Source organism: Schistocerca americana, chromosome 6, assembly GCF_021461395.2.
Source record: "Schistocerca americana isolate TAMUIC-IGC-003095 chromosome 6, iqSchAmer2.1, whole genome shotgun sequence".
Taxonomy (NCBI): Eukaryota; Metazoa; Arthropoda; class Insecta; order Orthoptera; family Acrididae; genus Schistocerca; species Schistocerca americana.
In genome coordinates, this window is record NC_060124.1 from 60,929,514 (window position 1) to 60,942,039 (window position 12,526).

General features: G+C 45.6%; 1 protein-coding gene across 1 annotated transcript in view; it reads left to right on the forward strand.

Annotated features, from left to right (window-relative positions):
• The window catches only part of LOC124619958 (dipeptidyl aminopeptidase-like protein 6), a gene marked incomplete at its 5' end in the record, with an annotated part of 439,288 nt that overhangs the window by 225,497 nt on the left and 201,265 nt on the right, over window positions 1-12,526 (forward strand). The window lies entirely within an intron of this gene.

Consider the following 12,526-nt stretch of genomic DNA (forward strand, 5'->3'; position numbering starts at 1 on the left):
TAAGTCCCATAGTGTTCAGAGCCATTTGAACCATTTGAACTGTTAGCAGAATATGGAATCGGTGGGTTCAGGAGGGTAATACGAAACGCCGTGCTGGATCCCAACGGCCTCGTATCACTATCAGTCGAGATGACAGGCATCTTATCCGCATGGCTGTAACGGATCGTGCAGCCACGTCTCAACAGATGGGGACGTCTGCAAGACAACAACCATCTGCACGAACAGTTCGACGACGTTTGCAGCAGCATGGACTAACAGCCCGCAGACCGTGGCTGCGGTTACCCTTGACGCTGCATCACAGGCAGGAATGCCTGTGATTGTGTACCCGACGACGAACCTGGGTGCACGAATGTCAAACGTCATTTTTTCGGATGAATCCAGGTTCTGTTTACAGCATCATGATGGTCGCATCCGTGTTTGGCGACATCGCCGTGAACGCACATTGGAAGCATGTATTCGTCATCGTCATACTGGCGTATCACCCGCCGTGTTGCTATGCGGTGCCATGGGTTACACGTCTCGGTCACCTCTTGTTCGCATTGACGGCACTTTGAACCGCGGACGTTACATTTCAGATGTGTTACGACCCGTGGCTCTACCCTTCATTCGATCCCTGCGAAACCCTACAATTCAACAGGATGATGCACGACCGCATGCTGCAGGTCCTGTACGGGCATTTCTGGATAGAGAAAATGTTCGACTGCTGCCCTGGCCAGCACATTCTCCAAATCTCTCACCAACTGAAAACGTCTGGTCAATGGTGGCCGAGAAATTGGCTCGTCACAGTACGCCAGTCACTACTCTTGATGAACTGTGGTATCGTGTTGAAGGTGCACGGGCAGCTGTACCTCTTCACGCCATCCAAGCTCTGTTTGACTCAATGCCCAGGCGTATCAGGGTCGTTATTAGGGCCAGAGGTGGTTGTTCTGGGTACTGATTTCTCAGGATCTATGCCCCCAAATTGCGTGAAAGTGTAATTACATGTCAGTTCTAGTATAATATATTTGTCCAATGAATACCCGTTTATCATCTGCATTTGTTCTTGGTGTAGCAATTTTAATGGCCAGTAGTGTATAATGCAGAAATATCTGGCAGGAATGTAGCCACTGTACATATTTATAGCAGTTGTGGTCACGAGGATGTACGATCGCAAGAAGGTAGGGCTCCGGACGGTCACGTGACACTTCCGAGAGTGAAGGCCATGGTGTTCGGCGTATGACACTAGGGCACCGTACTGCATCTGCAGCAGCAATTTGAGCAGCAGTTGGCACAACAGTGCCACAAGGAACTGTTACAAACCTGTTAATTCAAGGATCGCTCCGAGCCAGATGCCTTGGTGGGTGCAGTCCACTGACCACACGCCCGCCATTTCCGACTTCAGCGGTGTCAAGCGAGAGCTCATCAGAAGGCAGGGTTTTGCCTCTTTGCCAGTGATGGCCGTGCGCTGGTTAGGAGGAGGCCAGTTGAGAGCTTGCAACGAACCTGTCAGCATTGGACGTTCACCGGAGTCATGGTCAGAGCTGCGATTCAGTAAGACGCCAGGACCACTGTCGTGGTTATCGCCCCGACTGCAAAACTGTATGCCATCTGGTGATTCGACCTGTTGCGCTGTCATTCATAAACAGGTTTCCAGGAAGTGTTTTCCAGCAGGATAACGCTCGCCAACAGACCATTTTTATAAGCCAACGTGCTCTACAGAGTGTCAACATGTTGCCTTGGCCTGCTCCATCACAAAATCTGTCTCCAACTGAGCATATAAGGCACATCACCGGACGACAACCTACATTAAATGTTCTTGTGTTGACCCACCATTTGCCACAGGCATGGAACGTCATCCCACAAACTGACATCCGGCACGACGTGCTTGCAATCAGTCTTCTAGCGGTTACACTGGTTATCAATGTAATGGCATTTCGAATTTGCAGTGACTTGTATTTCGCGCTTACATCAACCTGTGATTTTGCAATGTTAATCTATTAACTATATTACCTAGACAAATGTATTTCCCAAATTTCATTACTCTATATTTATTATTTTTTGGTCACTATATTTTTAATAAACCACTGGAATCACTAACGGCCGCAGACTGTCTAGGAGCAACATTCCGGAGAAAAGTCGCATTCGGGAGGACGACGGTTCAATCCCGCGTCCGGCCATCCTGATTTAGGTTTTCCGTGATTTCCCTAAATCACTCCAGGCAAATGCCGGGATGGTTCCTCTGAAAGGGCACAGCCGACTTCCTTCCCCATCCTTCCCTAATCCGATGAGACCGATGACCACGCTATCTGGTCTCCTTCCCCAAACCAACCAACCAACCAACCGGAGAAAATTAAAATGCGACAGTATGTAAAATTACTTGCAGGGAAAGCAGATACCAGAGCGAGGTTGCAGTGATCAGATAGTACCTTTTACTTCAACACACCTCCAGTCTCATAAAAAAGCCTTTTTTCATTCAGCTGTCCATAGAGATATTTCTGTTCCGTTTTCCAATGAAAATCTTGAAGCAGAAATAAATTTTATCAAAACTATTGCAGTTAATAATGGCTATTAACCAAACATATTAACGTTTTTAATAATAAAACGAAGAACTGAATCACCACTCTGGGCGTTTTCATTAATGACCGAAATGAAAAGGAAAAGTTTTATTTCTGTACTATTTTCTGGACCTCTCTCTTACAGAATACTGCGTCTTCTGCAAACCAAATATGACTGCAAAGTAGCTTTTTCCACCAATAATTCTCTGAAAATATAATCTTATTCACAATTTGGATTCAACGTGGTCTTATTTGCAGAAGTCAGGCGTTTATAAAATCGTCTGTGACTCTTGTCCGGCCTATTATATAGTACAAACAGGGCGAGCTGTATCTGTAAGATTTAGAGAACATATTCTGGGAAGAAAGGGTGCTAATATTCATAATTCATCCTTTGCCGACCACTGTTAATCACAGGCCATAAACCGAAGGAAATGCAAGATGTCAGTACCCTACACTCAGAGAAAAAAGGTCTCTGACTCAATATGCTGAAGAGCTGGAAATATTCAAACACCTGTCACTTAAAGACGGTTTTATTCTTAACGAACAATTCCAGTTGCGTAATAAAAACCTCTTTCAAGTTTTAGACCCATTATTTAGAACTGGCTGGGTTTTGGAATTTTCTTCACAGTAGTGTCGAGAATGTCGGTTTCCCTTATTCAACTGTCGTTGTCAGACTTCTACTTTATTTAAAACTACCTGCAAAAGGCTGATTTACTATTTTTGAACTTTCATATTGCCTGCCGGAGTGGCCGAGCGGTTCTAGGCGCTTCAGTATGGAACCGCGTGACCGCTACGGTCGCAGCTTCGAATCCTGCCTCGGGCATGGATGTGTGTAATGTCCTTAGGTTAGTTAGGTTTAAGTAGTTCTAAGTTCTAGGGGACTGATGACCTCAGCTGTTAAGTCCCATAGTGCTCAGAGCCATTTGAATCGTTTGAACAGTGGTCCCGGCTTATGTTCACGGACGAGTCCGGGTATAGTCTGAACAGTGATTCTAGCCGGGTTTTCATCTGGCGTGTACCAGGAACCAGATACGAACCCCTTAAAGTCCTTGAAAGGGACCTGTATGGAGGTCGTGGTTTGATGGTGTGGGGTGGAATTATGATTAGTGCACGTAAACCCCTGCATGTCTTTGACAGAGGAATTGTAACAGGTCAGGTGTATCGGGACGTCGTTTTGCACCAGCATCTCCGCCTTCTCAGGAGTACAGTCGGTCTCACCTTCCTCCTGATGGATGATAACGCACGGCCCCATCGAGCTGCCACCGTGGAGGAGTACCTTGAAACAGACGATATCAGGCGAAAGGAGTGGCCTGTCTGTTCTCCAGACTTAAACCCCATTGAACAAGTCTGGGATGCTCACGGTCGACGTATCGCTGCACGCCTTCAAACCCCTACGACACTTCAGGAGCTCCGACAGGCACTGGTGCAAGAATGGGAGACTATACCCCAGCAGCTGCTCGACCACCTGATCCAGAGTATGCCAACCCGTTGTGCGGTCTGAGTACGCGAGCATGGTGATCATATCCCATATTGATGTCGGGGTACATGCGCAGGAAACAGTGGCGTTTTGTAGCACATATGTTTCTGGACGGATTTCTCAACATATCACCAATACCGTGGACTTGCAGGTCTGTGACGTGTGTGCTCTCCATGTGTCTATGCTATTAGAGCCAGTTTTGTGTAGTGCCACGTTGTGTGGCACCACATTCTGCAATTATTCTCAATTTATGAGCATGATTGTCGGTGGGATTACTAATCCTCGTGTCCATCTAACGGCAGTTTTGGCTTACATGCTGTTTAGTCTGACGTCTCTCTTTCGTGTCGCCGCGTGCAACTATGATTGTATTGCTTTATGATAACTGTCTGTTTGTTTTATTATGACATATATTCTTGACTCATGGAACAAAATCATGTCATTTGACGATAGCACTATTGCTGAGTTCATGTGAGTTCAGTTCTCTGGCCAGCCGTAGTGGCCGAGCGGTTCTAGGCGCTACAGTCTGGAGCCGTGCGACCGCTACGGTCGCAGGTTCGAATCCTGCCTCGGGCACGGATGTGTGTGATGCCCTTAGGTTAGTTAGGTTTAAGTAGCTCTAAGTTCTAGGGGACTGATGACCACTGCAGTTAAGTCCCATAGTGCTCAGAGCCATTTGAACTATTTCAGTTTTCTGGTTTTTATTTGAGAATGTTCACAAATGTTAATACTTAATGAATACTAAATGTATCTTATATATTTCTGTAGGTAATATTTACCATTCTGATGAAGATAGTCTTAGAGGTATCGAAACGTAGTGAATGTGTTTTTAATAAAAGTTGTGTGCAACCAGTTGGCTGACTGTTACATTGTATATATCTGCACCATGGTTTCTAAGCGCACAGCCAAAACGTGTTTAAAATATTTGTAGATTTTACTTAAATGAAATAACTGCGTGTCTAATACAAATATTGTAGTTGTTATGTTCAAACATCAACATCAAAAGCTGACGTCACGTAACGACCACTGATTGCTGTATTAATGGCGGGCTGCCTCAGAAAACAGTTATCTCGAGACCAAGACACGGTTGTCCTTTACGTGTCGCTGTCCTTTTAATCATTCTGCTATGTTACACGTATCATGTCTGTGTATAGAATAACTCCTCTTCTTTCTTACCTGTCAGATTCTGGCGAAATGTGTTACGGAGTGTAATTTGTAAAATAAAATGGTGGAGCATTATTTTAGCAGTGATGTAACAACGTGTCCTCGTATAATGTTTTTATGTTATTTACTGACAACGTGTAATTTGTCGCCGAGAGCAATGGCTATCAAAACACTCACTCGACATCATCTTAAATAAAGCGTGTGTGTCTTGGACCACTAACAGGCACGATCAATAGAGGACTTCGTCAAGAACCAACAAAACAGCGGTGCGTTTCATTCCGGATTCGTTTAGTAACTACAAAAACGTGACGGATACGGTCATCCAACTGCAATGGTTCAAAAATTGCTCTGAGCACTATGGCACATAGAACTGCTTAAACCTAACTAACCTAAGGACATCACACACATCCATTCCCGAGGCAGGATTCGAACCTATGACCGTGGCGGTCGCGCGGTTCCAGACTGTAGCGCTTAGAACCGCTGGCCACCCCGGCCGGCCATCCAACTGCAATGGCAGACACTACAAGAAAGACGATGTACTTCACGGGATGACTGATAGTTAAAAATTCTAGAGAAGACCTTCCAGGAAAAGTCGGTCAAAACATTGCTTTCTCCGACATACACCTCGCAAAACGACCACGAAGGAACAATCAGAGACGTGGGAGCTCATACAAAGTGTTCAGACAGTCGTTTAGCCGACGCACTATTTTAGAAGGGAACGGAAATGCTGTATCTTCCGCTGTATGCCGTAAGGTAGCTTCAGGTGTACAGAAGTACAGATCTACGAGCAGCGATCGCGATCGTAGGAGCTCAAAATGGTTCAAATGGCTCTAAGCACTATGGGACTTAACATCTGAGGTCATCACTCCCCTAGACTTAAAACTACTTAAACCTATCTAACCTAAGGACATCACACACATCCATGCCCGAGGCAGGATTCTAACCTGCGACCGTAGCAGCAGCGCAGTTCCAGACTGAAGTGCCTAGAACCGCTCGGCCACAACGGCCGGCATCATCAGCGCTGTATGTGATGCTGCAGCATGAACTTTGTCTTCTTTATGTTGTTACTGAATCAAAAGTTCCATTGTTGCCGGCGTAACTAACCACTTTCATAACGCACAGATTTAGGATGTTGAATGGTGAATCCACCATATGCGTCTAGAGGATGTAGCCTGTTTGTGTCACAAGACCAAATTCAGACAGGCCATTTTTGAAAGCAGATATCAGTGGACACAAACAAATACTTCAAGCTACACAAGGTCTTCAGTGAGCAATGTGTGAGAGAATGAGTATTTCACGCTGCAGCAGAGTGTGGGTTGATTTCATAGTTTCTTACAGGTTAAAACTGTGTGCTGGACTGAGTCACGACCTCGGAACCGTCTTTCTCGGGCATATACTGTACAAATATGCTACACCGGCACAACTTGCAACCTGTCCTCACAGCTCTACTTCGAGTTCGAGATTCGGTCGTGCTCACAATATTAATCTGCTGTGAAATTTCCACGTGTGAATTTTAGTTTGTAAATAACTGCCTGCCACCTCGACGTTGATGGCACTATCTTGAGAAACCATACACAACCACCTGCGATGTTCAACCATAGAGTTTACCATTGTTTAGAATCCTTAATGGTTGTCGAAAAACCTACAGCTGCTTGTTACATGAACTGGAAGACGTGATATTAAAGTATTGTGCAGCAAGATGTAGTGCCAGGAGAGCCGATCGAATGTACGGGGAGAAGTAATTGCAGGAGACTGCACTCTAAATGAATAAAATCAAACGATACGGATACAAATTTGTGACAAACTGGGTTGCTCTGAGAGTTTCAGCGCTTGAGATTCGGCCTGTTTTATCAACAAATCTGATGGTAAGTTTTGGGTATATGGTGTTGCATCGTGAGGGAGAACTTTTACCAATAAGCGTCTTTCAACTTGCCAGTGAAATGCTCACTTCGCAAAATAGTGTGTGGAGAATACTTCTCCAGCAACGAACCACCTCGTGACTGAAAAACAGAGCAGGTTATCTCCATTTTGAAGATGAGTCGTTGAACAGCCATACAAAATATGTAAACTATAAGCCTATATCTCTGACGTCATACTGTTGTAAACTTTTGGAACATACTTTATGCTCACGTATTGTAACATTTCTGGAGAATCAATCTATAGGATTCAACAAGGATTCCCAAAACAACGACCATGTGAAACATACCTCGCTGTATTTCTCCAAGAGACACGGACAGTTGTGGATACCGATGCCCAGGCTGATGCCGTATTCCTTGAGTTCTGGAAGGCGTTCGATACAGTTTTGCCCTGCCGCCTGATGGAAAAAGTACTAGTGTACGGAATTCCAGACCAGCGGTGTTACTGGACTGAAATATTTGTAGCAAACGGAACACAGCATGTCATTCTCAACCGGAGAGAAACTTTCAGACATAAACAAAACGTGGGAACTAACCCAAGGAAGCATTTTTCGACGACTCCTTTTCTCATAATATACAAATTACATAGTGGATAACGCCTCAAATTCCATGAGCTTTACGCCGTTGGTACTGTTGTATAGAAAGAAGTTGCAACGCTAGAAAATTCTACCAAAATGGAGGATGACCTGCAGAGGACCGACGCTCGATGAAGGGACTGGGAATTTACCCTCAACACAAACAAATGTAACACATTGTGCATTAATAGGCGGAAAGAACCATTACTGTATGATTATATAAACACGTTATACGATTTCAAAACGGTCACTGGAAGCAGTCAGGTTCATCAAATATTCACAACTATGTGTACGGAGCAATTTACAGTGGAACGACCACATAAAGCTAATCGCATGTAGGCACATGTCAGACTGAGGTTATTTGGAGGAATCCTCAGGAAATGTAGTCCACCAACAAAGTGGATAACGTACAAAATCTTCGTTAGACCTAACCATAAATATTGCTCATTCGTCTGGGATATGTACCAGATCGGATTGATACAGGAAACGGAAAACATCCAAAGAATATCTGAGCGTTTCGTTACAGTTTCATTTAGTGAGCACGAAAGCGGCACGGAGATGCCCTGCCAACACCAGTGGCAACGTTGTAACAGACGCGTGCTGTAGCACCGTATGGTTTGCTATTAAAGTTCGGAGGACGTACGTTCGCAGAAGGGTCCACCATATATTACTTCCTCCTACGTATATCTCGCAAAAAGACAATGAAGGTAAAATCAGAGAGATTCGGGTTCACACGGAGACATACCAGCATCCATCATCCCGCAAACCATTCACGACGGAAACAGGGAAAATCGGGAAGTGACAGAAAAACTCCTGTGCCACACACCGCCATGTGGCTTGCAGAGTGGAGATGTAGTGTATATGCAGATGTACAGGTACAGGTGTTGGACAAAAATTCGGTAACGCAGTGAGAAATGCATGCTTGAACATACCCTGATCAGACAGAACATTATGGCCACTGACCTACTACTGACATTATGCCACCCAGGCGATAGCAATGACACCCAGCGAGCAATGCCCGATAGTCAGACACACGCACGGTGCATGTGGTATGAGTGAGCGTACTGTCCGTGTGTAGATGGGGAAGACGAGTTGTCCGTCTGAGTTTGACCGAGGTAGATTGTGGTGGCCCAGAGGCTACGCACGAGCATTTCGCAAGCTGTATGACTTGTTCGAGGAGTGCTCTGGTGAGAGTCTTCAACACGTGGTTGAACCAATGCGAAATACGTCCAGACGTCGTGGTGTTGGGCAGCCACTCATCATTTCGGACGTCGGACGTCGTAGGCTGGGGAGATTGCCAACACAGAACGGGTGGAGAACTGTGGCGGAACTAATACCAGACTTCAATGCTGGGGAGGCTGCAAGTGGGTCTCAACAAACAGTGCACCAAACACTACTAACGAGGGGCCTCCGCAGCCGACGACCCATGCATGCGCCAATGTTAACACCACGACATCGGCAACTACGACTGTAATGGGCAATTGGCCATCGCCACTGGACGCTGGCGCAGTGGCAGAGCGTTGCGTTGTCAGATGAATCCAAGTACCGTCTTCATCATGCCGATGGGAGGGCGCGAATCCTCCGTCTTCCAAGGGTACAGCTCCTTGACGCCTGTAGTGAGGGACGGAGAAAAGCTGGCGACTGTTCCGCTATGCTCTGGGGAACATTCACGTGGGCGTCCATGGGTACAGCAGAGTGCGTGCAAGGCACCATGACGGCCAAGGAGTATCGTACTCTGGTTGCAGACCAAATGCCGCTTCATGACGATCATGTTTCCCAATTCCAGTGGCATTTTTCAGCAAGATAATACGCCAAGTACAAGGACAGGAGTGTAATGGAGTGGTTTCAGGCAACTTCCAGTTGATATGCCGACCCCAACTCGCCACATCTGAACCCGATTGAACACATCTCGGATTTGAATGAAAGTGACGTGAGAGCTCATCGCCCGCCCATTCCGCCCCCCCCCCCCCTTCCACCGCCGGAAATTTATGGAAATGGGAATTAGGTGACTTTTGTGTGCAGATGTCGTTCCAGCTCCCTCCAGCGACCTACTAATGCTTCATTGCTTCCGCGTCACGGCGAGTCACCGATATTGTCATTCCCAAATGTGGACGTACCGGCTATTGCGTAGGTGGTATTAATGTTCTGGCTATCAGTGTATATGCAGATGCTAGCTAAGCTTGCAGGTAGCGCTTTGGTATTTTGCCGCCACGAACGACACCTGATCAATGTCCACAATGTATTGCAGGTGGTCAGAACAGTGTTCTGTTTAGCTGTGAGTGCACTATGTCTGAGTTAAGTGACCTCGAACGTGGCATATCGTTGGTGCTCGTATAGCGGGTTCTTTCGCAACTAAGGGATCCGAACTGTCTGGTGTTCCAAGAAGCGCCGTATCGAATATTTACACCGCTTATATGGAAAACCGAGAAACATCATCCGATAAGTCACAACGCAGACGAAATTATACGTTGAGTGATCGTGACAGACGATAATTGAAGAGGGTTCTACATCTACACTCTACATCTACATTTATACTCCGCAAGCCACCAAACGGTGTGTGACGGAGGGCACTTTACGTGCCACTGTCATTATCTCCCTTTTCTGTTCCAGTCGCGTATGGTTCGCGGGAAGAACGACTGTCGGAAAGCCTCCGTGCGCGCTCGAATCTCTCTAATTTTACATTCGTGATCTCCTCGGGAGGTATTAGTAGGGGGAAGAAAAATATTCGATACCTCATCCAGAAACGCACCCTCTCGAAACCTGGACAGCAAGCTACACCGTGATGCAGAGCGCCTCTCTTGCAGAGTCTGCCACTTGAGTTTGCTAAACATCTCCGTAACGCTATCACGGTTACCAAATAACCCTGTGACGAAACGCGCCGCACTTCTTTGGATCTTCTCTATCTCCTCCGTCAAGCCTAGCTGTTACGGATCCTACACTGATGAGCAATACTCAAGTATAGGTCGAACGAATGTCTTGTAAGCCACCTCCTTTGTTGATGGACTACATTTTCTAAGGACTCTCCCAATGAATCTCAACGTGGTACCCGCCTTACCAACAATTAATTTTATATGATCATTCCACTTCAAATCGTTCCGTACGCATACAGTCAGATATTTTATAGAAGTAACTGCTACCAGTGTTTGCTCCGCTATCATATAATCATACAATAAAGGATCCTTCTATCTATGTATTCGCAATACATTACATTTGTCTATGTTAAGAGTCAGTTGCCACTCCCTGCACCAAGTGCCTATCTGCTGCAGATCTTCCTGCATTTCGCTACAATTTTCTAATGCTGCAACTTCTCTGTATACTACAGCATCATCCGCGAAAACTCGCATGGATCTTCCGACACTATCTACTAGGTCATTTATATATATTGTGAAAAGCAATGGTCCCATAACACTCCCCTGTGGCACGCCTGAAGTTACTTCAACGACTGTAGACGACTCTCCATTGATAACAACATGCTGTGTTCTGTTTGCTAAAAACTCTTCAATCCAGCCACACAGCTGGTCTAATATTCCGTAGGCTCTTACTTTGTTTATCAGGCGACAGTGTGGAACTGTATCGAACGCCTTCCGGAAGTCAAGAAAAATAGCATCTACCTGGGAGCCTGTATCAAATATTTTCTGGGTCTCGTGAACAAATAAAGCGAGTTGGGGCTCACACGATCGCTGTTTCCGGAATCCATGTTGACTCCTACAGAGTAGATTCTGGGTTTCCAAAATCGACATGATACGCGAGCAAAAAACATGTTCTAAAATTCTACAACAGATTGACGTCAGAGATATAGGTCTATAGTTTAGCGCATCTGCTCGACGACCCTTCTTGAAGACTAGGACTACCTGTGCTCTTTTCCAATCATTTGGAACCTTCCGTTCCTCTAGAGACTGGCGGTACACGGCTGTTAGAAGGGAGCCAAGTTCTTTCGCGTACTCTGTGTAGAATCGAATTGGTATCCCATCAGGTCCAGTGGACTTTCCTCTGTTGAGTGATTCCAGTTGCTTTTCTATTCCTTGGACACTTATTTCGATATCAGCCATTTTTTCGTTTGTGCGAGGATTTAGAGAAGGAACTGCAGTGCGGTATTCCACTGTGAAACAGCTTTGGAAAAAGGTGTTTAGTATTTCAGCTTTACGCGTGTCATCCTGTGTTTCAATGCCATCATCATCCCGGAGTGTCTGGATATGCTGTTTCGAGCCACTTACTGATTTAACGTAAGACCAGAACTTCCTAGGATTTTCTGTCAAGTCGGTACATAGAATTTTACTTTCGAATTCATTGAACGCTTCACGCATAGCCCTCCTTACGCTAACTTTGACATCGTTTAGTTCTGTTTGTCTGAGAGGTTTTGGCTGCGTTTAAACTTGGAGTGAAGCTCTCTTTGTTTTCGCAGTAGTTTCCTAACTTTGTTGTTGAACCACGGTGGGTTTTTCCCGTCCCTCGCAGTTTCACTCGGCACGTACCTGTCTGAAACGCATTTTACGATTGCCTTGAACTTTTTCCATAAACACTCAACATTGTCAGTGTCGAAACAGAAATTTTCGGTTTGATCTGTTAGGTGGTCTGAAATCTGCCTTCTATTACTCTTGCTAAACAGATACTCCTTCCTCCCTTTTTTTATATTCCTATTTACTGCCATATTCAGGGATGCTGCAACGGCCTTATGATCACTGATTCCCTGTTCTGCACTTATAGAGTCGAAAAGTTCGGGTCTGTTTGTTATCAGTAGGTCCAAGATGTTATCTCCACTAGTCGGTTCTCTGTTTAATTGCTGGAGGTAATTTTCGGATAGTGCACTCAGTATAATGTCACTCGATGCTCTGTCCCTACCACCCGTCCTAAACACCTGAGTGT